At 46.2% G+C, this 26,011-nt stretch overlaps 1 long non-coding RNA gene across 1 annotated transcript; it reads left to right on the forward strand.

Annotated features, from left to right (window-relative positions):
- Positions 1–781: 781 nt before the first annotated feature.
- LOC126526638 (uncharacterized) lies at positions 782–25,177 on the forward strand. Its single transcript, XR_007598616.3, has 3 exons — positions 782–931; positions 3,994–4,136; positions 25,097–25,177. It is a non-coding gene; the product is annotated as an uncharacterized lncRNA (long non-coding RNA).
- The last annotated feature ends 834 nt before the right edge of the window (positions 25,178–26,011 follow it).

The following is a 26,011-nucleotide window of genomic DNA, read 5'->3' on the forward strand; positions in this document are numbered from 1 at the left end:
GAGCATACGTGACTATTTGTCTCTGCCCATTCTGAAAGGGGATACGAATAAATCATAATCACCATTGAAGCCTTAAATATAGTTCCGCTGCAGTATAGTCCTTATAAATAACTTCTTTCGAAGGTGGCAATATGCTGTGTCGCTTTATTATTCGATGCTAAACACATTACCGCAGCTATTCCTCGTGGGATGGATTCTGCTGCATTTTCTATTAAAATGATCAAAATAATGACATCGAAAGAGTCGACACGAATGCTCAACGAATAAGACATAGAATGACGCAATATTTTAAACGACTACAGCTAGTATAAGCCAACGAAATTATTGAGGTATCGTAATATTCTCTAGCACGTCTGCATTAAATATTTTGCGTTTAAAGTAACACCTAAAAGTTGGCTACTTCATTATTTCTATAGTTTTTCTCAACCTTTATTAAATATACTAGCGAGTTTCTGAAGAGAACAGCGAACAATACCCAGTCAAGTGAATTCTTGTATCAAATATGCGCAATTTTTACCACTTATCATAAGTTAGCTGACACTGACACATCCTATATCACACCTGTCCTATACTGGAGCAAATGTATGCGCCAGATGTTTCAAAATGGTGAAGGTCAAATTCCGCTGAACTCAAAGCATCTTCGCCGCGTCATATTTATGACGTTTGTCGGTAAATAACACGAGATCCTTCGACCTATGCGACTATTAGTTGTATTCGACACCCTAGGGGTTTTCAGTACATCTGTATATATATGCTGCTTCTTGCGCACAGGCATAGTGAGTTTATACGGAGGCTTTCGAGGGGGCCCCTTTGAATGACCGTAATGAAGATTCTCCTGCGTGCCGTTATATTCCACATCTTCATTGGCAGCCTTTATGGCTACACCCAGAAACTGACTGCTGGCAGAGGAACTTTGGGAGAACTTATCAAAGTAAGATAACTCTTATATATAAGTGAAATTACAGTGGCATGTCGAAGGATAGCAAGTTTCCAGATATTTCCAAACTATTTACACGTGCGTTTAGCAGTTAGGGCTCTTACGATTTCGGGTGCATTGAAATGTCACTTATTTTTGCCGCTATCATCGTGATGTAGAGACGATGAGCAAATAGTACACTAAAAGAAAAATTATGAGTATTGAATTACTTGGCAAACTAGTTCCCGGAAAGGCGAGCAACATTAAGTTGACAACAGCGACAAACAAGGCTCACTTGGTATCAATGGTAAATACATGATTAGTTGGTTCACTGTAGCTATAGGTGGAAGCATGCCTGACCGTAGTACAGTGATTGCCTCAAAATTGGGAAATACTGTTCGCATTGCGTCTACAATGTGATGAAATGCATGTTTGTAAGAGCTCCCTCAGCGACAGAAGGCATAATACATAAAACTCAAAGCTTCTCATAAGGAAGTATGATACCTACAAGTGTGCCATATTTTGCAGAAATTTCACACTTGCACACCTTCCACCACATAAGGCCTAGAAATGATGGGAAAAAACGCCTACATCAAGACAGTGGGTTGCGAAATGACACACAGCTTTGACGATAGCAAGCCGAACATCGAACAGTAAACGAGTATGATGCCAACATTCGACCGTAATATCGTGGCAAGCAGTATCAGAAGTTAAGTATGTAAGCTTTAAAATGATTACATGTCGTATGCCTTACTTTACATGGTTCATAGAGGAAAGAAGCCATTACTAAAGTGATCTGTGTGTCACGTACGAACTTGACGCCGTTAACGCGCCGCGCATCATGAAAAACTAAATTTTCCCTCACATGGTAGTTCATTTGTGATCCAAGCAGGAGTACCAGCGGGAAAGCTCATTGCGACATAATAGGCATAATTAGTTTAACGAAAGCTGATGCTCAACAGAAGGTACAACGTCTGCGAAGTGTACACTTTTGTGCAGGAACTGCATGCTTGCTCGGCGATGGCACCCCTTCGTTCAGCACTTAGGGCTCAGAAATAGACCGAAGAGACTCGGGGATACCGCAACACTTTTACCATGGCAGAATGTCTCGCGATCTATAGCAACCGCAATCGCAGAAGATCGAGGCAAGCGCAGGGGCCCTAAGTATCTGTGAGTGCAGCGGACTGGTACTACGCAGGGGAGCCTCGGTAGCAACCAGTAGAGGGAGGAAGAGGAGGAATTATTTTTATCCTCGTGCTCAACCATCCTAGGCAAAGCAAATGGGCCGAGGGCGAATGTGAAGCGATCACGATTGCCTATAGAGTGAAGGTGTTCTAATGAGGTAAACAGCATGTGGGTAGTATTGTCCGTCATAAAGTGTTGGAATTTTTCGTCAGGGCATCGAGTGCTACGATCAGAAAGAAACTGCTTAGCCTTCCTAGGGATAAAAACGCTTTTCCGACACGAGATGTGGGAGTGGTAGGTTTTCTTCTTATGAAAAAAAGCAACGAAACAGAAGGCGGAATGAACGACGAAAGAAATAACCCGTTTGATGAGCCATACTACTCAAACCGCCAATAGTAACCGTTGCAAGAAGGTCAAAAGAGTGCTTCGCTGGAGGCAATTGCTCAAAACATCCAAGCCTCTTGCTTTGCGTCCTTTCGCAGTTTCGCAGTGTTGTCAAACGTTACAATGGCAAACCTATTTAAACACTTTGGTTATATCAGGCGAGTAATACTGTGGTGAGAGTAACATAAAATTGCTCTTCATACGAACGTTTCCAGAGTGGTCGTATGTTTTCTGACGAACGCTAGGTCACAGGGCACTTGGCACGTAGACCTCTTGATTCCTGGGTGTTTTACGAACGAAATACTTTTTGCACTTGTATGGTGGTAGGACGCGGGCCATGATGGTGCAGCTGTAGTTCTTGAGATCACAGAAGCTGAACAATGAAGTTCCATGAAAGTGCGCCGGCTTCAACGTCATTGGCGATATTGTGATACTTGATATCACAATCGTAAATTGAAAGTTTTAAAGACCACCGAAATAAATTTCCTTGATAATTTCTGTTATTGTTTAGCCATTGTAATGTACCATGGCAAGATATAATGGTGAATGGTGCTTCGTGTAATATGCAGCGCTACCTGTAGACTGCATGTACGATAGCGAGGCACTATTACTCAGTAATGGCATAGTTTATTTCATGTTTAAGGAACTTTCGAAAATGACATGGAACTTGAAGTACATTGACTTCAAACATGTACTTGCTTCAGTAGATGTTAAGCACAGAAGACAGCGCCGCGGTGCATGGAGCTCACAAGGAAACTGTATGATGCTGCCAAGCTCTCATGCGCTAAAGCCGAGCTTACCAGTTATCCAACTCCTGGAAGACGAAACATCTTTATAGTCTCGCTCCTTTTTTGTGGGTCTTTGCTGATCCACAGTCACCATTAATAAGACAGTGGGTTGACGAAGCTGTTCGCTTACTGCTTTATCTTCCATGGCTCATGGACAATACTTTTCTATGAAATATTTCCGCGAGCAATCTTTCCTACTCCGAGCCTAACATTAGGCCTTTTTGATAATTCTGGTTGCAGCACTGGTATAAGGCAGGATAGACTTAATGCATAATAACAATATACGCCTTCAGTGCTTCGTGTTTCAAAACATAGTTTTGCCTTCTGCAACCGAATTTGCGTTCAACTTCGTGCCAATCGCGCGAAACTACGTGGCAATCGTGCTACAGTACTGCATTACGTCTACTACTCTATAAATATAAAGCTCGATGCCACAATTAATTTCACCTAACTAAGATGATATAGTAACAAAACTTTAACTGATGTTTCTTGGCTTTTCTTTTTGTCCTGATGAGCATTGAAAACAGGAGTTTATATTGGTTCGTGGCTGAGACACAAAACAGCGCTTGTGTTATGTTCGCGGTTTGTTTCTGCTTCGTTTTCAATGCTCTGTTGTCATTAGCCATGAAATTTCTTCATGATTGTTTTGGCACGGTAAGCTTTATTCAATTTGCGGTTTTCGTTGGATACCATAAAGATTTTTTTGCCTTTTTTTCTTAGGCACTCAACACCACAGAACCAATCTGGTTGATTAAACGCACCTACGAAATCAAGGGTCATACATGCGTCTATTCGCAAAGGCTAGCATTTTACGTGAAAAATAATACTTATGACTTTATGCAATATTACATGGAAAATGGCACGTAAGTACAAAGAAGCTAGACTGATAATTTAAATTTTCTTCAGAACGTTTGATGACACGCGGAAACTGTACTCAAGAAAATTATTTTCTGCAACCTATTTATACATTGGAGATTGAAGGGATATCTTGTTACTTTAAAATATTGTAGAAAAAAGTTTCCTTAGCTGCTGCCTTCTAAAAAAAATTAAGGATGAGGACCACAGCAAAACGGTGTCATGCCAAGAAAATTACATAAGAAAACAAAAAAAAAACAGAGGAAGAGGACATTCGTTAGGCTCGTGCCTTTCGACATAACGCATTTCTATCTGTGCGTTTCATAGCTGAATGAGTGGGCTCGGTTTCAAGGAGCTCGCATTTTAACCTTCCCTTAGAAATCCCACTCCTTATTCTAACGTCACCTTTTCTTGATAAACCGTACAGTCAGAAATACAGAAGCCGAATTCTGAAGTAAACTGTCAGAACAATTGTCATATGTGCTGAAAATGTTGAAGGACAGTGCGCTTAGCGAATGAGCATCCGCAATCATCTCGCACATAGCATGATGGTAACATTGCACTTAATTTTTTAGCACGTTTTCATTCCCGCCTAATATGTGCTTGAAGCCTTGCCGACGAAATTTTAGGTAAGGGGTATTAGGGAAGTCAAGGAAGGGAAAGACTACCTTCATGATATATTCGATCGCCCTGTCAGCATATAGCCGAACAGCTAGTCAGGTCCCTTTGGCTTCCAAATTATTGTAGCGACGCTTCCGAAATCCTCAGTGCCTCAGAAGTCTCAAAGTCCACAGGAGGAGAGGTCCAGTCCCGTAATTTCCGAGGTCGTTGTGTGCCGAGAGAACGAAACGTTCTCTCCGAGACGACTCCCAATGCCGGGTACAGCCGTTGAAAATTTGGGCTATTCTTACAGCCAGACAAGCCGGACATGGGAAACTAGAAAAGGCTTTTGCATTTATATTTCATGTGCTTATTCATACCTCCAACACCCCATTGGGATGTTACACGAGGGATTGAAAAGAAAGTGGTTCTCAGTTAACCTGTTGCGTAATGACTCTCTATGGCTGTATTAAGTGAATCCTGGCTGGTGGGAGCAGCGTACCAGTTTGTGCGTGGCAGCGGACTGCCTCTGTCATACGTAGTGTACAGGTTAGTAGCTGGTAACGCCCTTGGGGTATTCTAAGTTGGGTTAGGATACTATAGCGCTAACGATGCACCCGTTGTATCCACGACACGTGAGCTGGGTTAGCAGAGTGCAATGAACGACCGTATTGGTGAAAGTGGCTGACCCTAGGGAAAGATGCGGAAAGAGAATATGTACATGCTTCCTGGTGAGTCACGTCCTTTCACGGGATCCCTTCATGTGCGGTTATCCATTTAAATATTATAGTATAGCTGTCATCTCGTAGACTGTGCTCCTTTAGGCCCTGATTTATTCACTGCGCAAATCCTCTCCGGTAAAGGCATTTCATATGCACAGTCATTGAGTAGCCATGGGGATGCAGGGGATGAAGTGAATAGAGGATTTGTTTTATCATGTAGCCTTAATGCCTGTGCAATTTGGCGGCCATCAGTTATAGTGGAGAGAAGCATACGCTTGAATTGCAATTGCTGCTTGGCAAATCAGTCAAGGCATTGACACGACTACTTGCCCGTAGGTCAGCTAAGCGACTACTGCGTATTGGGGTAGTCCTCAGATCACGTGCATTGTTTTGCAGCTGTTCTGTTAGAGCTGAAGAGTTTGCCTACAGATAGGGTACTTGTTAGGATCAGCATACGCAATATTTCCCACAACAAGAGCGAGAGCATTCAGATGGAGGCCTGCCTGTTCGATTCCCAATACGAATGCAATATCCCGCCCCATGAGATGTATTACCTGGTGGCAGCTGAATAAAGAAGTGCGAGGAAGCCATGTTTTAGGTCAGCCGTTTTATTTGCCAGCCGAGCTTGCGTACTGTGTCCCTGCGGGAGATGACCCAACCAGCAAATCGAACGTTTACTGCGTGTAGTCTCACTCGACACTTTGTTTTATATGTTTAATGAGTGTGATTAACCTGATTATTATGAAAAAAAATTGCATACCACAGAGAGGCGCAGGCCGAGATGCGAGGCGATCGACGTAACGAGTAACAATAATTTTAATTACACTGCTATGGAGCGGTGAGTTCTGGAATCTTCGTGACGAGAGTGACAAGCGCTCTAGTTTGTGGTGAAGCAGCCTTGACGGAGGCTCTTTGATAGCATCTCCGGAATGATCTCGGAGAGTAAAAGGAGGGAGTGGATGCTCTGCCCGCTTCCGGCCACCGCCTACTATGTGAAAATAGGTTCGACGTATTTTTCAACCGGCACCGGCGCAGCAGGTGAAAGGCGCTGACGCTCACGCATGCACACATGTACACCCGCACGCAGACACCTCTGGTTAATCCCGCGCGGATGCGGAGAAGGTGGGAACGCTCACACAAATCTTAATCATTGCGTTCGCTCAAGGGAAACCACTAGCGCGCACATGCGCGCAGACAACAGGGCGTCGCGCGCGCCGAGAAGGAAGCGAGAACGCTCGCACAAAGGCGGCTAACGTTTAGAGCGCAGCTCGTTCCTGCGTTCAGTGTCGGCGTGCCTCGGCGTCCCTTGGTGTCACTCGTAATCATGCGAGCGAGCACAGCGAAGGATGAAAGCGGAGGAGGAGGGTATACCGATAGTAGAAGAAAAGCGTGGTGTCGCGCAAGACGGTCTCTGCAGCGACCATGGCTAGGAGATGGCGCAAGAATAGCACCCGTCAGACATATTGTAACAGCGCTAGCGGAGGAGGTCTGTCTGCGGTGGCTGCTGCTGCGAATCCCTTCTACGCGTCACCGACGCGTCTTCCACGCGCTGCTTCTCGGTATTTCCCAATAAGCGAGGCAGTCGCGCCAGATTTCGCTCCGTTCGCAGCGTGCCGCCTGGGACAGAATGTTCCTGCCAGCCACGCCACTCGCAGCGTTCTCTTCCTAATATAATCTATGTACCTATATAATCATAATACAAAATATCCACAAAAGAAATGAAAACATGTATAGAGCTGCGTTCAAATTTCGTTATAGGAAGTATCGTGATCTACCGCGATCGTTTTTTGTCCTTAAATGCGGTAGGCGCTTTCTTGCGATATCAATTATACGTGCAATCCAGGTGCATTTCCGCAGTCGTCGTCACCATCGCCATGATGTTTCGTATAACGTCCAAATGCGATAACATCACAACCCCGCGCCATATGCTGTCCATGCGGGTGAAAGAGTGCGAGCGTATGCCGAGAAGGATGGTGGCCCTATCTCACTTGCACAAGGGAGAAATGTAGAAAGGAAACGCACCGTCTTCTATCTCGCGCATGCACAAAAGGGGGGGGGGGGGGGGGGTAGGGGGTAGTTGTAGTTTTAGTTAGCGGCAGCTGAGTATGCCACAGCTGAGTCCCGGCTAGCGGGGCCTATATTGAAATCCATCTTACTGAGTGTAGGTGTGCCGAGGGCTGGTGGCTTTATGTGCGCTGTGTTCTCGCTGCTTAGTTTAGGTTAAGCGAAAGGCCGCACGAAGAGCAATTCGCGCGCTGCTACTGCCGCTCTTCCTCGCGCCAGCCTTTCAACAGCGAGTGTCCGCGTTTGTTGGGTGAGATGTGTCCACGTTTGCTTGTGTGTGCGCGAGACCATGTTAGTTAATGTACTTAGTTAACGAATATTTACAAGCTTACATGGCCGATAAAACTGCTGTCATTACTTCGTGTGGCTGTCTAATAATTCGCTATATCAGTCGATGCTTCCTCTTTCGGGAGAAAGCTGCGACATTTTTTCAACGGTAATGTACGGCTACGGGTATTTTAAACGTCCGGACGTTTGCTATGTCTTTGGTAGCCAGACGCTAGTGGCCCTACTACACGGTTAAATCGTATTACCTGTATGCAGTGCATTCCCTTACTCACCAGTGACCCACAATAGGCCCCTAGCGTGATATCACCCACACCTCTAGCATGTTTGATCCCTGGTTTGGAGTGCAGTACTTCTGTGAGATCTCACATATTGACATTGATTAGAAGCGGTAAAATACCGGCACCTTGGGGACGTCTCTCGCGTTACATTGTAGGTATCCAACGGTATCTACGACCAAATCTGAAAAGGCACTTAAAAAAATGTTTTGGACAACCCATTCGGATTTGTTATAATCTGTACATTGAAAGGGCAGTCATGTATTGTGGCATGAAGAATAAATTCGGACCCTGCGCGATGAGTGCCTTTGCCGCTTTAACTTGGAACTAAATGGTGGACGTTTGTGCAACTCTAGCACTATCTCGTGGTTTGCGCCAAGAGAAAACGATTGATTTTGCGTGTGCCCATGAGCTGCGTTATATTAGGTGGCCCTGAGACATAAGACAGAAAATCGGCTATATAGTTCGGCGTCCCATGCAAGCCCGTTTGTTTTCCCTTTCGCTCTGCGTGAACAAGCGGAGAACAGAGCGCCAGATGAGCAAGGACAGGTCGCCAGGTATTGTGGAAACTTTGTAGGACATTTTCTGATCGTTTGTGAACAGAGAGCGACTCTGGGTGCGGTGCGCGTGGTCTGCTAGCTGCTCATGGTCCACACAAGGGGGCGCGCTGAATTTACCGTAGAGTGCAAGGTCAATACACATGGTCGTGAAGGCGAGGCTGAAATGCGGTTCGAAACCAATGAGCAACGACATCAATTATGCTCGTGCGGTTCAAGCGCGACAACACTTCACGGAGCAAAACACTTGTTAATGAAAGTTATGTGTTCAACACGTCACCAATGGGAACATTAGAAGAAGTCAGACAATGTAATTAAAATAAGGCACTGTGAAGCCACAGGCTGTTTTCTTCCGTTCACGAATGATTATGAGTACTAAACTGTGCAACGAGGAATAAATTTCATTTGTGGAAAGCAGATTTGAGACCTAGGCCTCCCTACCTAGATGACGGTCTCGAGCCCTTGGGCCCTGGTGGCATCTTCGGCTTGCTGGGTTGCCTTGAGTTGGTCTTCCCGGGCAGAGCTGAGCAACGCGGTCTCCCACTGGTTTCTGGGTTTGTTTATTTTAATCTATGTGGGTGTCCGAGGACAAGCCCAAGCCATATGTTGTAGGTCCACCCTTTCTTGACAAAATCTACACCTATCCGTGTAAAGTTCCCGGTAGTGGCGGTAGTGGGCCACCGGGTTCTGATATGTGTCTGCTTGTAAAAGGCGCCACGCCATCACTTGCCGTTTACTCAGCGAGGAGTGTGCCGGGGGGAGATGGGCTCTTCCTAAATTATGGTGTTGGGTGATCTCGTTAAAGCTGGTCATCCGGTCTCTCTCCGTTTCCAGTATTTGTTGCGTGTAACCTGCTCGGCCCGTCAGTTCTCTAGCCAGGTTGCGCCCTAGTTCATTCCCGGGAAGGGAGGAGTGTGCGGGTGCTCATATGATGTGAACGTGCCGATCTTCACGGAAGTTTAAAATTCTCAGCTCTTACGGCGAGATTCTTCCTTTGGCATAGTTCTTGACGGCTCTCTTGGAGTCGCTTACAACGACATTAGCCTCCACGGAGGCTATTGCCAGTGCTAAGGAAGCCTCGTCCGCCACCTTCGCTTTCCCTGTTTTTACAGCGCCACTAACTCTGCAGTCACCCTCTAGACAGGTACGAACTATATATCGACATACTCTCTTTATTTGCGTGTTCCACCGCATCCACATAGACCACGTCCCTGGCAATACGGAATATTTTGTGGAGAGCTCTCGCTCTTGCGATTTTTTGATCTTGGTGAAACTCCGGGTCATGTTTCTTGTGATTGGGGTTATTGATTGATTTTCCCATATTTTCCTAGGGATGTCTCTCCGCACTCCGTGCTGTGCTTTGTAGGTTATTCTGATGTCATCTAAGATGTGTCTCCGCGTCAAACTCTGTGCGTTTCTTTCATACGGCGCTACTCTCTGGGTCTCAACAAATTAGTATAGTGTGTTGTGAACCTCAAGCGCCGAGAATTTTCGTTTGACGTATTTGCCAGAAGTCCCCAGGCTTCCTTATACGCACTTCTAATAATGCATTCTATCTTGGCTTTCTCCATAGCGTAGAGCTTGAGGTAACGGACTACATATGCAATACGACTGATTACGAATGTTTCTATTAATCGGATGAGATTGTGCTCTTTCATGCCATAGTGCCTGTTAGATATCCACTTTATTAGTCTGATTGTTTGCTGAACACTGTTGTCTTGTAGTATAGTGCTTTCTTCATTATGACCATTTTTGGATATGCGGAGTCCCAGTATTCTTATGCTCTCCGCTATCGGTATCGTGGTGCCTTCTAGTGTGACCACAATGCCCAGCTTTACCCTATTGCTATTGCGACTCCTGCAAGTGGGTCTATAGAGGACAAGTTCCGATTTTTCCGAGAAATATTTCAGTCATTTGTCTCTAATGCAGTCTTCGAACGTCTTGATAGCTGTTTGAAGGATCTCTTCCACATGCCCATCGCTTCCAGTCAGCACCCAAAGGGTGATGTCGTCCGCGTATAGGCTGTGTGCGAGTCCTTCTACCTTTTCGAGTCTCGCAGGAAGACCGATAATTGCCACGTTGAATAGAAAGGGAGATAGGACTGAACCCTGCGGGGTACCCCTATTACCTATTTTGAACGCCTCCGATTTGGATTCTCCAAATGAAATCTTTGCGGTACGATCCGTCAAGAAGTCGTTGATGTACGCGTATGTTTTACGTTCTATATCCAGGCTTTGGAGATATTGTAGTATTGCCTTGTGCATGAGAGTGTTAAAAGCCTTAGTTAGATCGAGAACTAGTATTGCCTTGGTGTGGAGAGTTTTCGCCCTCGCATCTATGATCTGAAGCTTTAGTCCGAGCATAATATCCTGCGCCGATGACTTGGGTCGAAATCCAACCATATTTTAGCGTAATTTGCTCCATCATCCATGTATCTCGTAAGGCGTGTGAGAACAACATGTTCCATGAGTTTACCAACGCAAGATGTTAGCGATATGGGTCCTAACGGGCACAACAAAGTGACAGACGGTCGCTTCAAGGGATGCCGGTGGAGTTGTCGGTGGAGATGATGATGGTTTATGATTGCACTTTATTGGCGCAAAGGCCAGAAGTGTCGGTGGAGACGCTCGACCACGCCGTTGATCTGTGGGTCGTAAGCCGTGTTGTTATGGAGGCGCATGCCGAGCAATCTCGCCAGGGCAGAAAAAAGCAAGCTTTGGAATTGCCAGCCTCAGTACGTAGATATGCGCAACGGTCAAGCGTACTCCGACACCCACATAGCAACAAATTCTTCTGCCACTGCTTTGGCGGAAGAGTTGCCGTGATATCTTTATAGGCGTCACTTCAGGCCCACGGAGAACTGCTTGACACACGTTAGCAGGTACCTGAAACCTTTACAGGGCAGAAAGGACCCCACCAAGTGTTAATGCACGTTATCGAAACTCCTATCTGGTGGTCGAAACGGCTGCGCCGCTCAACGCATGTGGCGAGTTCCTTTCACGACCTGACAGGCTTGGTATCTTCTTTCCCACCTTCGAACATCATTGTTGGTCACTGGCTAGACAAAGACGTCTGTGATGAGCCCCTGTGTCGCTTTGATTCGGGGATGGCTTACCTCTTGCTGTGAATTGAATATTCGCTGCCGAAACTGATGGGGCACGAACGGGCGATGAGCTGCCTGCAATTTGTGGCACTTGATCAATGAGCGACAAGGTATTTCCTGCAATTCGCGCTGCTCGGGGTCGTTATGCTGGCCGGACGCAAGAGCCTGGAAATCCACAGGGCCAGCAGGCAAGGTACACAGGGCCAGCCTCCTGTGTACCTTGCTGTTCCAGGAATAGAGAAGAAAGCTAGCCTGACCAGCGCTGCTCTCAAGCAGATCACATTGGAAATTTTGCATTGTTCGTACGCTCACCGAATCCATGTTTACATGGACAGCTCCGTCTCGGAAAATTCGACGGGCGCCATTGTTATACCATCTCAATCGGTCGTCATCAAGTTTAATATTTCACACGTAGAGACATGTACAGGTTCTGAACTGGCCGCTCTTCGCGCTGCTGTCGAATACATTGAAAAAGAACCGCCTAACAAATGGGCAATATTTTGTGAGTAGAAAGCAGCCCTCCGGAGCTTGCGAGGTTTACGACGTGGCAATTATGAACAGCTAGTGTCTAAAATCAACGAAACTTGCCACTGAGCTTATGGCCGAGGACATGATGTCATCTTTCAGTGGCAGCCGGGAGATCGTCGCATCATTGGTAATCACCTCACCGATGACGCTGCCCGACGTGCCCAAGCTGGCGTACCGACATTTCTTATACGTTTATGGAGAGTAGACGCTACAAGAGAGCTTCGCAGTCTCACTTGTACCATAACGCTTACTTACTGGCATACACCACAGAACTCTAAGTGCCGTTTATACAGCCTCGACTCATCACTGAAACTTAAAAAAACCAGCAAACCTTTCACGACGTGACGCAACACTGCTATGTCGGCTGTGGGTAGGAGTAGCATTCACTAACTCCTACAGCTATCGTATTGGAATGGCAGACTCACCAATGTGCGCTAAGTGCAAGTCTGAAGAGGCCATCAGCCATCTTCTCTGCCACTGTTCCCGCTTTGATACCCACCGTCACACTCGCCAGTGTGCCTTGAATAGACTGGACGACAAGCCATCTACAGAAGCAAAGATCTTGGCAGCCTGGCCTCACAGTTCATTAGCCCGGAAAGTAGTTCTAGCACTTCTCCACTACGTGAAGGCAACAGACTTGAGTACCCCGTTATAGACATCCTGCAGCTAACTTAGTGCATGTGAAAGTGCGGTATAGACTCATGCTTTTTTTCTCTCTCTCTCTCTTTCACTCCTCATTCCCCTCCCCACGTGTAGTGTAGCAAACTGGACTCAGTCTGGTTAACCTCCCTGCCTTTCCGTCTTCCCTTCTCTCTCTCTTTTACCTAAACCTGGGCCAACCTAACCTACCTAGTAACCCAGTAGCTTTGACGCTACGCTGCTAAGCCCAAGGGCGCGGGATGAAATCCTCACAGCTGCGGCCATATTTCAATGGGACCACATTGCAAAAGCACCCCTTTACCGCGCATTTGGTGCACGTTAAAGAACCAAATGGGCTAAAGTAATCCGGAGTTCCCCACTGCGGCATGTCTCATAATAGTATCGTGGTTTTCCCACCGGAAGCTAAATAATACATGATTCATTTTTGAATGTAATTGATTTTTTTTTAAACTGAGTACGGGTAAGTACGAATAAGTACGGGTAACCATAGTAGGCATGTCATCTCTTTTGAAAAATGATGTGCTCTTATATCAGTTGATGTTTTATCGTCTGACGGGGACAAAGTGACAACAAAGCGCGTTTCGCAAGACAATCATCAGCGACACGCACAGTTCTTCCTCGAACATTATCCTTCACAAAATTACGGACATTTTCAACATCAGTGCAAATCTTACATGTCATTGTGAATGAGGCATTTTTACGACTGCCTGAAAAACCGACAAAGTTACACCTCGGTTATTTTTTAATGCGTGAATATTCCAATGACTACGTAGAGAGGAAGCCCGTGGGTCTGTCATGTAAGACAATCGTATTTCAGATAGGGCCCGCAACAGCGAGTGAATTGAACTTCGTGCCACCTCTTGTTTCAACGCGAACTAAGACGCGAGAACGCAGCGCACACGAAGCTATCAGCCCTTTAGCCTGAGTATTTGTTTCTATATCATAATGTCTGGCAGAACTCATCTCACGATGAATGCTGACGATAATGTGATTAGCACTGAAACACTGCAGCGGCACAGTTTATTGCCAACGCCGATACACGTATGTAACTGGTGTCCTGGTTCACAATTCACATTGCACGCTGTCGCCATCTAACGGCGGGGCTGCGAAGTACGCACGTGTGCCACTTCATCTCCGGCGACCATAGGATGAATTTTCATTGTCATAGAAGCAGTGGCACATGTACAGTAACCAAAGTTGAGGTCAAAAGAATTCATTGAAGAGCGGAGCTTGCCTTACATACCGAGCGATCGAAGTTTGCATCAGGTTCATTAATGTATGGTACAGGCGAAGGGGTGACCTGGTGACGGACCGTCAGACCATTACTGAATTAGACATTGGACTACCCTCTATCAGTGGCTACAGGTAGCTGCAAAAAAAGTTAGATACACAAATAGATGGGGCAATACAAATTCTGGCGGAACCTATCTCATGATAAATGTCGGCTATAATGTTATTAGCACTGAAGCAATGGGCTAACACATCATATTGTGACCTCCGAACCAATTTGGGTATGAGGCGCGTATGAAGCCGGTTTGCTTAACAGTCTGCCCCATCTACTGCCGCCGCAGCGAAGTCCCCGCGTGGTGCATCTAGTAACAGTAGGCTTGGGTAAACATCTGTTTTTTTCTTCGAAACGAAGTCGAAGCGAAGAATAATTAGTGTTGAATAATTTCGAAGCAGATAGCTTCGATATATGTGGGATTTCAATAAAATCTGCGCATAATAACCATATGCTGACAAATTTTAAGAAAGCCGCAATTTTTCCGGAAAGGCGAAGCATCCATTGCGGTAGAAAATTAACAGACAGCCACACGAAGTAACGATAGTACTCTTATTGGCCGGATGAACTTGTACGCTTTCGTGTGCTAACTAAATTCGAAAGTATGGCGTCAGCGCGCAAAACATGAACCTACCACACTCGACGTTCACGGACACTCGCTGTATAAACGCTGGCGTGAGGAAACGCTGCAGCAGCAGAGAGCGAACTGGTATTCCTGCTGTATATTACTTGAACGCAAAGTGAGCGCCAAGAACAAACAGCACGCACAAAGCTACGAGCTGTCGACGCACCTAGACTCTGCCCCAAACGCAGATCGCTCTCAACCTTTGGCAGCGCGACCGCACGCAGCCTCCACATGCGCCGTTATAGGCGGAGTAGAACGCCACCCTACTATCCCCCCCCCCCCCCCCCCGGCACCTCACACGTTGGGTGCATCACACGCCACGGAACACGGCACGCTTCCACTCGCTCACTTGCCTCTCGCGTGGTCGAGTTGAGCCGCCGTCGTCGTCTCCACTCGCACGCTTTCACTCCCACATAGAGCGTAGGGAGCGTGGCGATAGCATTATCGCCTTTTGATTTTATGCGGAAACTCACAGCAACAGTGACAGAGACGTTGAGGCCGAGCGCAAAAATACGCTTGGAGTGTGCATATAATTGCTATCGAAATTCTGCAGATTCCACACAGTCGATATTGCACGAAATATTTTGTAGGTGCCCGGCTATCAGACATTAAGCAGTTTTAGTTGGGCGTCCGCAACCACCCGCGTACGCAGCGCGAGGTCGTGTGTACTTAGCGAAGCACGCGGGCATGAAACGGCTATATACGTAGTGCGCGCCGATTGGCGCCCCACTGGTGACGGCACTGGTGGCGGCCTTGCGCAGGCCATCCGGGGGAAGTAGCCAGCCGCGCGCAGTAGTTTGCTGCGTCGTTGATCGTGTGTCTCTGTCTTATTCACGTTTTGAGAGCAAAATAGGCAACACCCTTCGCATGTGTGGGGTGGCGAAAGCTCCGAGGAATGTCGAAGAAAAGTTGTTGCACGGTGGGGGGGCTCATATACCGGCAAGAACGTGCCGGCAATACGGTTCCAATCATTGCCCGCAAAGCTTCATCAGCGGGAGAAACGGTAGCAACGGATCGCCGCCGTTCAGCGCGCAATTTCTTGTTCTCATCCTTTCCTTCGTGGTGTCGGTGTTTTTTCCGTTCGATCATATTTAGACCGGTAAGGGACGAACCTACTGAAGCTTGCAGGAACTGAAATTGTTGGTTTTATGCGGCCCGGTAAGTCTTCTCACCAGCTGTCACGCATTTCATGTTCTTGCATCTACGTTATGCGTGAGTTCGCGTATGTTTAACTGTTGCTAGTTGCTTCATGCATAACTGCCGATTTTTTTGAGGCGCGAAATTTTCGCACTGCCTAGGTTGTAAGGGTCAAAATCACGCGGTGTCTTATCGGAATGATACCATGCAAGTTCTTCTTTAACAGCTTCATTCTTTTTGCGCGAGGGCTTCTTAGATATTGCATTTTCGTAGGAGAAATGTGTTTAGAAAATACGTAGTTCAAGGCGAGAATTGCTAATAGTTGCTGCATATGATATTTTTGTTCCATTTTCGCTGAAAAGATCGCGTCATTTTGGGAAGTCATGACACCTCGATGCTGTCTGAGCAGGCGCACCACACCGACTGATTTGGTTGGTTCGAAACGTAGTCCCTTTTTGCATGTGAATTTTGGGCTCAACTGAATTTTTTCTTATTATGCTTACGCTGCAGAAGACTAAACATGGCATTGCGCCACCACCCATCTACACTGACTGGCGCTGCTCTGCCTTTAAATATATCATGTGGCATCTCTCTACGAACATTAAAAAACAAGTACTGAAAAGTTGGCCGGACTTTAGCTTTGTACGCTTCCATGCAGCTCCCTTAGGTAACTTAAACTGCAAAAAACTGGAGCGAGATCGGCAGTTTAACGGTGTATGCAGCAGTATGCATTGGTGCTACAGCGCTAACACAGGTTTTTATTATCCCGCACGTTTGCTGCCTTCGTTGAATAGTGTGCACATCTCCATCACTAAATTCGCAACTAGGCGACTTTGACTGCACTTATTCGGCGATGTCACATGTATTCACAGGCAGAAAGATCACAACGACATGCGCAGACATCGCACCGTGCGGATTTGTTTGAGATATAAGTATGCACCAACGACGGGTGCTTATTATTCAGGTACAGAAGCAGCAATACGGCAAGGGTAGATTAAAAAAAAGATGATAGAGACATCGCATTACTCAACAAAATTTAGCGGCTAGTTAACATGAGCTCCATTTCGCGTAAATGGGGTTCATGGCGTTTGTCTGCAGGACGCACTTGGCATGTATGTGGACCGCGTTGTCCCAAACAAGGGTAACAACGTGCTCATGCCCGCTTCCACAGAGGCCAGCGTCTTCCCTACAGCTTTCAACGCAGAAGAAGCAGTCTGGCACCCGAACAAAGGAGAAATCGCAGCCGCGAACTTCAGCTATCCTTGCTGCAAAGGGTTGCCATCTGCTACTGCTCCCGTGCATACTGTTGGAAGCACCTGCTAGGTTGCTATCAGTGGCACCTCTATAGGCGCTGCACAACGTGTATAGTTGACGGGACAGAAAAATTGAGAAGGGGATCGCTGACTTATACGTGCAGGAGCTGGTAGTGTGCTAATCAGTGCCGCCATGTGCCAGCTTCTGAAAGTGTGTAGCCAATATCAGCGGCCACGAACTCAAACCACAAGCCGGAGTCACATCTTCGGCAAGAGCCATATCGAAACATTCGCTATCGCGGACACGCGAGAACATGCGAGAACGTCCCACAAGGCCGGCAGGGACCGCAGCGAACGCTAAGCAGCTTTAGGAAAGCTGCGGGAACACGCAAGAGACCGTACGTGCTACTGTGTACGGCGCTTGCATGCTGTCACCTCCGCGGGTTTCCTGGGTACGCAGAACTGTCGTGGACGCACAAATAAACTGTGTCTTGTAAGGGCTTTCACATATCGCTGCCAGGTGAGTGAGAGAGCTGAGTGAGAGAAATGAGGATTATATTACATTCTTCGGTTTTACGTGAAAAAACTACGATCTAATTAGGAGGCACGGCGTAGTGGAGGACTCCGAATTAATTTAGATCACTTGGCGTTCCTTCATCGTCATCGTCGTCAGCCTGGCTACGCCCATTGCAGGGCAAATGCCTCTCCAATACTTCTCCAACTACACCGGTCATGTGCTACTTGTGGCCGTGTTGTCCCTGCAAACTTCTTAATCCCATCCGCTCACTAACTTTCTGCCGCCCCATGCTACGCTTTTCCTGTCTTGGAATCGACTCCGCAACCTTTAATGGCAATCGGTTATCTACCCACCTCATTACATGCCTGCCCATGCCCATTGATTTTTCTTGATTTCAACTAAGATGTCATTAACTTGCGTTTGTTCTCTCACCCAATCTGCTCCCTTCTGATCTCCTTATCGTTAGACCCATCATTCTTCATTCGATAGCTTGTTGCGTTGTCGTCAATTTAAGTAGAACCCTTTTCGTAAGCCTCCAGGTCTCCGCCCCATAGGTGAGTACTGGTATGACACAGCTGTTATACACTTTTCTCTTGAGGCATAATGGCAACCTGCTGTTCATGATCTGAGAATCCCTGCCCAACGCTACAAACGGGGTTCTTTAACGTGAGCCAATTGCACGGTACACGGGCGTTTTTGCATTTCGCCCTCAAAGAAATGCGGCCGCCGCGACCACGTACTTTTTAACATAACGCCAAAGCCACTAAGGAACCACGGTGGGTAGAAGAAGAAGAAGACAAGAGGATGATGAAGATGATAGCAACTTTAGTGTACCGACTGATAAGGAGGCACCCTACTCCCTGTCCCCGGACACAGGCCTACCGGACGGGGGACGGGACCTCCGCGATTAGAAGCAAGCAAAGAAGTCTTGACTCTTCGCGGCTTCTTCCGCCAGGCGGATGGCGTGTTGCTGTGCAGTAGGGTGCGGCTGTCCCAGGCCTCTCTACAATTTATATTTGCTTTAGCCCCTGGGCAGCTAGCGCATTCCCAGGTTATGTGGTCGAGGGTCCCTCTCACCCCACAGTGTTTGCACTTATAGTTTTCTGTATCATGTATAGCATAGTATGCCCAGACCGGGTTTACGAAGTTCCCAGCTTGCAGGCGCCGGCATGGGACTGCTTCTCTATTGCTTCGACTTTTATCTGGTGCTGGCACTAGTCTCCTGCGTAGCCGATAATGTTCGAGAATCTCCGTATAATTTTGCACAGGCTTGTCCATTTTCCGGCAGTCGGGTGGCTCCACAGCCACCGTGAAGTAGAGAGCTCGGGCTAACTCGTGGGCCGCCTCGTTGCCAGTAACGGACGTGTGTACGGAGGTACAAATTAGGCAAATTTTTGTGTTTAACCGTCTACTGGCCAGAACTATTGCCTCTTCCGGCGAGATCCTACCCTTTCCAAGATTCCAGATGGCCTTTTTGCTATCTCTAATTATGAAATTTGCTTCCGTTCCCGCGCAAACGAGTGCTATCACAACTGCTTCAGCCGTTTCCGTGTTGCGGGTTCTAATGGTAGCGGCCGATACGGGGGAATCTCGGCCGTCGACCACCGAGGCAACCGCAGCACCTGACCTGCCACTTGCCGCGTCCACGTACTGAACCGGCTTGCTGTCCATTGAATCGAAGCGCTTGATTAGTGCTTCTGCTCTCTTTTCCCTTTTCTCCGTGTTGAATATGGGATGCATGTTACGAGGGAGCGGGGGGGGGGGACGATTAGATTTTCTTGGCAGTTCAGCGGGACATTTGACTTGCCTCGTAGTCCCCTATCTGTTTGCAAGTCTGCAATTTCGAGAGCTCTATGTTAAAACATAATTGGGCGATCATGAAGCTGGCGGAATGCGCACAGCTTTTACGTAACGCAAACAGCTACGGGGAATCTTCAGGAAAAAGTGAACCCATTACCGGAGATAGTGCAGTCTGGCACGGCCAGTCAAACAGTGTGGTGTCATGAGGAAAGAAGATGAGTGAGCAAGTGGCACGTGGCGCATTCTTTTGAAGTGTTTCAAAGATATCGCTGCGTGTGGAATAAGAGTAATAAGAGTGGAATCGTGGCCTACTGAGAACGTGAAAAATTCATAGAACGAGTTCGGTAGAGAGAAGGGTATAGGGCGCTGCATGAGTGCTCTCACTACAGTACAGTTCTTGATAAGTTGGTCGTATTAAACACATTATAATCTAGTTGGGTTGGCAAAGATAGGCCGACTCGTTTCATGTTTGCACTGTTTTCTCTATTCAAAAGCGGCCATAAAGTTCATCGTAGCATAGTGGTTATACCACCTGGCTGCTGTGTTACACGACGGACGCTCGGTTCCACCATCAGTCAATATAACGTTCTTTTGTTAAACCGTGGCGAGACAGGGTTTTACCTACAAACCACAAAGTGTTAAGGATGACGCAAAGGTTGCTTAGAATTAAAAATGGTGTTCTTCATTTGTACGAAGAAATACAGCTTCTTTTTTGGTGTGAGTTTATTTTGAAGCTGCTCTAATAAAATATTTTAATTCAAAAATGCATGTTAAACGCTTATGACAACTCCAGGAGAAATGCAAATCGTTTATTGGCTCTATATTACTGTTGCGTTTCACATTTATAGTTTTCAAGTGGTTGAAGTAGTCCTCAACACAAGTCCGTCAGAATCTCAGACTCAAGATCATCCCCCGCAACCCTCATCCATGTCAGAAGGAAGATGACGAAGCTGCCAGTTGGCGTTCTTTTATTTTATTGCGAAAGTATTATATACCCTACTTGGAAAAAATCCGTCGAAGTCGGCGTGACCGAAAGATAATACCGAAACTGACTGACTGCGTAGTGAGTAAAAACACATCAGATTTGCTCGGATTGACGTTAAATTGTCAGGGAGGTTCTTATAAACACAGTAAATTAACGGGATTTAAAGGAAAATTTGGTAAACCGCAGTCTGCGCAGGAATGAAGCCAAGCCCTCCGGAGTACTAGACGAGCACGCTTCCCCGACGTGAAGTGGCTCCACGGTTCGGCTCCATGGTTCTGGGTGTGCTTACTGCATGTGTCATTGCGCATATCACGGCCGAGCCATCTTGCTGACTAAACGTGTGGCTAGTGCGTGCGTCTTTGGGCGCATCACCGCCCAGGCAATGATGACGAGCTGGCGCCAGGGCATGAGTATACAAAAGGAGCGGTTTGATGGCGTTCCCAGGCCTACAAACGGTATTATGCTTTTGCATTCCAACACGTAAGCTGTGTAATGGGTCCCTGCCGACTTTTATATTTCTTTATTACCGTTCTTGATTTCTTCTTAAGGATCTGGCCAGATCGAAACGCAATATAATCGCGTTTCTGACAACTTGTACAAAATGAATTGTCATGTTGTCGCTGCCATAAAACCGTCCTCCTAGTCATCCTACTACGATCACACACATCCTGGTGTCAAACACGCGGTTTCTCAGCTTACACAGAAAGAATGGTCTATCTGGTCATCATCATCATAAGCCTGGTCACGCCCACTGCAGGGAAAAGGCCTCTCCTATACTTATCCAAATACCCCGGTCATGCACTATTTGTTGCCATGCTGTCGCTGCAAACTTCTGAATGTCATCCGCCCACCTAATTTTCTGCCGCCCGCTGCTACGCTTCCCTTCCCTTGGAATCCAGTCCGTAACCTTTAATGACCATCGGTTATCTTTCCTCCTCATTACATGTCCTGCTCATGCTCATTTGTTTTTCTTGATTTGAACTAAGATGTCATTACCTCGCGTTTGTTCCCTCACCCAATCTGCACTTTTCTTATTCCTTAACGTTTCACCTATCATTCTTCTTTTTATAGCTCGTTGCGTCGTCCTCAATTTAAGTAGAACCCTTTTCGTAAGCCTCCAGGTTTGTGCCGCTACATGAGTACTGGTAAGACACAGCTGCTATACACTTTTCTCTTGAGGGATAATGGCAACCTGCTGCGTGATCTGAGAATGCAGGCCAAACGCACCCCAGCCCATTCTTATTCTTCTGATTATTTCAATCTCATGATCCAGACCCGTGGTCCCTACCTGTCCTAAGTAGATGTATTCCCTTACCACTTTCAGTGCCTCGCTACCTATCGTAAACTGCTGTTCTCTTCCGAGACTGTTAAACACTACTTCACTTTTCTGCAGATTAATTTTTAGACCCATCTTCTGCTTTGCCTCTCTAGGTCAGTGAGCATGCATTGCAGTTGGTCCCCTGAGTTACTAAGCAAGGCAAAATCATTAGCTAATTGCAAGTTACTAAGGTATTCTCCAGTGACTCTAATCCCCAATTCTTTCCAATCCTTGTCTCTGAATACCTGCTGTAAACACGCTGTGAATAGCATTGGAGAGATCGTATCTCCCTGCCTGACGTCTTTCTTTATTGGGATTTTGTTGCTTTCTTTATGGAGGACTACGGTGGCTGTGGAGCCGCTATAGATATCTTTCAGTATTTTTACATATGGCTCGTCTACACCCTCATTCCGCAATGCCTCCATGACTTCTGACGTTTCGACAGAATGAAACGCTTTCTCGTAATCAATGAAAGCTATATATATAAAGGTTGGTTATATTCCGCACATTTTTCTAGCACCTGATTGATAGTGTGAATATGGTCTATTGTTGAGTAGCCTTTACAGAATCCTGCCTGGTACTTTGCTTGACAGAAGTTAATGGTGTTCCTGATTCTATTTGCGATTACCTTAGCAAATAGTCTGTAGGCAACGGACAGTGAGCTGATCGGTCTATAATTTTTCAAGTCTTTGGCGTCTCCTTTCTTATGGATTAGGATTATGTTAGCGTTCTTCCAAGATTCCGGTACGCTCGAAGTCATGAGGCATTGCGTATACAGGGTGGCCAGTTTTTCTAGAACAATCTGCCCACCATCCTTCAACAAATCTGTTGCTACCTGATCCTCCCCAGCTGCCTTCCCCCTTTGCATAGCTCCCAAGGCTTTCTTTACTTCTTCCGCCGTTACTTGTGGGATTTCAAATTACTGTAGACTATTCTCTCTTCCATTATCGTCGTGGGTGCCACTGGTACTGTATATATTTCTATAGACCTCCTCAGCCACTTGAACGATCTCATCCATATTAGTAATGATATTGCCGGCTTTGTCTCCTAACACATACATCTGATCCTTGCGTATTCCTAGTTTCTTCTTCACTGCTTTAGGCTTCCTCCGTTCCTGAGAGCATGTTCAATTCTATCTATATTAGACTTCCTTATGTCAGCTGTATTACGCTTGTCAATTAACTTTGAAAGTTCTGCCAGTTCTAGCCTAGCTGTAGGGTTAGAGGCTTTCATACATGGCGTTTCTTGATCAGATCTTTCGTCTCCTGCGATAACTTACTGCCATCGTGTCTAACGGAGTTAGCAACGGTTTCTATTGCACATTCCTTAATGATGCACACAAGATTGTGGTTCATATCTTCGACACTAAGGTCTTCCTCCTGAGTTAAGGCCCAATACCTGATCTGTACCTTGATCCGGAATTTCTCTATTTTCCCTCTTACCGCTAACTCATTGATCGGCTTCTCATGTACTAGATTATTCCTTTCCCTCCTCAAGTCAGGACCAATTCGGGTTCTTACCATCGTATGGTCACAGCAGCGCACCTTGCCGAGCACGTCCACATCTTGTATGATGCCAGAGTTAGCGCAGAGTATAAAGCCTATTTCATTTCCAGTCTCGCCATTGGGGCTCCTCCACGTCCACTTTCGGCTGTCCCGCTTGCGGAAGAAGGTATTTATTATCCGCATATCATTCCATTCTGCAAACTCTGCTAATAACTGTCCCCTGCTATTGCTAGAGCCTATGGCATATTCCCCCACTGACTTGTCTCCAGCCTGCTTCTTGCCTACCCCGGCATTGAAGTCGCCCATCAGTGTAGTGCATTTTGTTTTCACTCTACTCATCGCCGATTCCACGTCTTCATAGAAGCTTTCGACTTCCTGGTCAACGTGACTCGGTGTATGGGCGTAGACCTGTACGGCCTTCAATTTGTACCTCTTATTAAGTTTCACAACAAGACCTCCCACCCTCTGGTTAATGCTATAGAATATTTGTATGTTACCAGCTATATCATTATTAATCAGGAATCCAACTCCTAGTTCTCCTCTCTCCGCTAAGACCCGGTAGCACAGGACGTGCCCGCTTTTATGCACTCTATATGCTTCCTTCGTCCTCCTTACTTCACTGAGCCCTTTTATTTCCCGTTTACTGCCCTCTAATTCCTCCAATAGAACTGCTATACTCGCCTCACTAGATAACGTTCTAGAGTCAAACGTTGCCACGTTCACATTCCAATGGCGGCCTCTCCGTAACCAGATATTCTTAGCACCCTCTGCTGCGTCGCAGGTCTGACCGCCGCCGTGGTCAGTTGCTTCGCAGCTGCTGGGGACTGAGGGCCGTGGTTCGATTGTTGTGTTCATATAGGGGGTTGTGGCCAATTACTGCACCAGGGTGGCCAATCCTGCTCTGGTGAGGGAGTGCGTTACCGGTTCTGGTCACCGGCATCAGGCCACACTCCAGGCCTGTTCATGCAATTTTATCAACACGCGGATTTTTTTAATCCGGTGGAAAATGGCGCGGCACCGGAATTCGAACCACGTTAGACTTGGACGCGGGGCGTATGTTCTACTTCTACGCCACCGCTGCACGTCTATCTGGTAACCATCTGCCAAAAAAAAAAAAGATATGCTGCATAGCCAGGTAGCTGCTAAAAACTTCGTCTAGCATAGATTTCCGCAGTGCGTAGAACCTGCATTTTTTTTTTTCTCCTGTGTACATTCTTGGCGTGCACGCTGGTGAGGGACTTTTCATTGCGGCATCTTTTTGTAGCTTTTTAGCATGAACATTTGTCGTTTTTTTTTTTTTTGGGGGGGGGGGTGTTATCATGTGCTTGAGTTATTGCTTTCTAAAGTTCAGATGAGAATTGAGTGCGCTCATATGTGAAAGTTGCGATAAACGCAGTGAACATCTAGCTGATACATTTCTGTCAATGCCCTTTCTATAAACCTAACCCCGAAAATTGCAGGCAGCCTCCCATATCGCCGAATGTTTTACGAACTAGTGTCTTTGATTGTTCGCTTTCCTTTTATAAAATACAAAATTGCTACTGCAGCATTAGCCCATTCATTCATTTACAATAAACCATTTTGTCTGCAGTAAATCTCAGTTTTGTTACCGAACATGATTTCGCACCACTCGAAAGGAAAATACGAGAAATGTATGCTTTTTTTCTCCTTCAAGATATTGTAACAACTTCTCTGCAGATTGTTGCAATATATTCATTTGGGGCCACGTGATCTGGTTTACTTTTTCAGGCTGAAGCACCAACGTTTACGGGCAATTCTTTCTATGGAAAATGACAATACTCAAGGTGCTGCGATGACAGTTAGCGATCCGGCAGGTAAGCTTGACCGGAAGGGCAGTTAGAGCTTGCTACATACACATAAAACCACCTCGCACACGAAAACAATTTCTTGCGCTTCATCACGTAAGCAATGCAATGGTCCGCATACATATTAAATATTCATGGCATACTGTACACTAGTAAATTTTATTTGGCGTGCCGATTGCTGAGTAGTAAGACGGCCTTTCTTGATTGTGATTGTAGTATACTAACATTATTTTGAACGCTTTGCCTATCGGAATTTTATGTAAATCGCTCTGAAAACCTTTCATCTAGGATTCTTGTTGTTGATTGATTCATAAGTTCTGTTTTTAGTGGAGCAGTAACCTGCATGACTACAGTGATATGGCCATTCTGTAATGAGAAACCGAATCTACGATTAATGCAGTACTTGCGTGGATTTTTCGAAAGCTCAGAACGCATCAATAGACCGCACCTCTTCACTGGAAAAAAATATTAGTTTGATAAATCAGACTTCAGGCTGTCGTTAGAACGAAGCGCATACGAATATCTATGTGTGTGAATACCAACTAGTAAGGGAACAACATTTGTTGCGCTTCTCTGCGGCACTTGGTTCTACGAAAGAATGAAAAAAAAAACATTGCAGTTGTTGTGATTCATGGTTTATGCAGAAAGCATGCTGTAACTCCGAACCTACATCAGTACGTTCTAAAATGATCCTCTGAATTTCGAACAGTTCCTTGACTAGAATGTTCTCGCCTATTTGATCAAATGATTTTGCATGCTCCGGAGTAGTGCAAAGGCGAATAAGTTCAATTTATACGTGGGATGTCCTTCATCTGCGAGCGAAGTATTTTGATCAAAA

Source organism: Dermacentor andersoni, chromosome 6 (genome assembly GCF_023375885.2).
Source record: "Dermacentor andersoni chromosome 6, qqDerAnde1_hic_scaffold, whole genome shotgun sequence".
Classification (NCBI taxonomy): Eukaryota; Metazoa; Arthropoda; class Arachnida; order Ixodida; family Ixodidae; genus Dermacentor; species Dermacentor andersoni.